Raw genomic sequence first — 1,654 nt, 5'->3', positions numbered from 1 at the left:
CATGGAGCATCAGAATGATGAGTGGGTATGTCATCCAAGTCCTTCAGCAAGAGTCAAGCAGTCAATATAGGGCATCTAAAATGAACCAAATGTCAGGTGGGGGTAACATTTGGAAGCCATGCAGTCTGTTGGGCTGTAGGGAAGGCAAGGCACTAGGACACAAATGATAACAACTACCCTTTATTAAGTGCCTATGTGGACCAGGAACCCTGCTAAACACTTTACACACATCACCTCATTTCACGCTTACAACTCTGTGTGGTAGGCATTATTATCTCCTTTTTTATGGGCAAAGAAACCAGTTCAGAGAGAAACATGCTCAAAATTATACAGCTGATAAGTGGCAGAGATTATGGAGACAGACTGCCTGGGTTCAAATTCTGGCTCTTACTAGATGTGTGACCTGGGGAAAATTACTTAAGCTTTCTGCTGCTCAGTATCTTCATCTTTAAAATGGGAATAATAATAATACCTACCTCTTACAGCTGTTATGACCATTAAATGCATTAAGATCATTAAAGTACCAAGAGCAATGCTTAACACAGCTTAAGAGCTATGTAATTGCGAACTAAGTGAATAGTGGGCCTAACTCTAAAGCCTGTGTTCTTGACTATTATGCTACCCTGGCAGGACTCTCATTCTTGGGATGTGCAAGGAGACAGCTAGGCAGCCTAAGTGCTAGGGAGTAGCTAAGATATTAGGCAACTAATCATTCATTCACTTATTCACAAATATTTACTGGGCACCTCTATATACGTGCTAGGCATTTTTCTAGGTACTAGAGATAAAGCAATGAACAAAACAGCTAAAGTGTAAGCCGTCATAGAGCCTATACTCTAGTGGGGAGACAGGCAATAAAGTAAATAATAGATAAAAAATAATGTCAGGTAGTGGCAAGAGCTATGAAGGAAATGAAAACAGGGTAAGGACACAGGGAGCTGTGGGGGTGGGGCTGGAGGGAAGGAGGAGACTGTGTTCTTTCAGAAAATGAGATCAGGAAAGGCCGCTCTGATGAATTGCCATTTGGGCAGAGACCTGAATGAAGTGGGGGAAAGAGTCGGGCAGTAATCTGGAAGACAAGGACAGACAGAGAAAATAGCGAGAAAAGCAGGCCCCCCCGAATTGTCCTGAGTTGGGAGTGGTGTGCTGCCCTTAGGAGATGAGAGCTCGAGGGAGGCGGTCTTCTTCAACGGAGGCAATCTCCAAAGTGGGCTGACAGCTGAAGGCCATTGCAACAGCACTCCCGACAGCTGGGGGAATAAATGTTTCTTTCCCGGAAGGCCATCTGGGTGGCACATCCAGCTTCTACCACCCTGTACGTGCTTCAGTTGCTTGTTCTACTATTTGGCTTACTTGTGGAAAAACATATCTTTGCCACTAACAAATATATGCTAAATATTTTGAAAATTTCATCAAAGTTCTCATACAAAAGCACAAAGGTTGAAATGTGACACTGGGTGAAAGTAGCTAGAAAGACAATGTAAATATTGGAACACTGATTCCTGAATAACACAGGGGAAAGGAGCAAAAGATTAAATCTGAAAGTTCTTTGGAAAGGAGTACTTGGCAGATGGGTGATTTGAAAATGTGATACCGTGGATTCTTCTGCAACTTGATAGCATATCAGCACTGCCCACATGCTCTAGAAACCAAG

Source organism: Equus przewalskii, chromosome X (assembly GCF_037783145.1).
Source record: "Equus przewalskii isolate Varuska chromosome X, EquPr2, whole genome shotgun sequence".
NCBI classification, from domain to species: domain Eukaryota; kingdom Metazoa; phylum Chordata; class Mammalia; order Perissodactyla; family Equidae; genus Equus; species Equus przewalskii.
The sequence above is the reverse complement of the archived record's forward strand: the minus strand, read 5'-3'. Positions refer to the sequence as shown.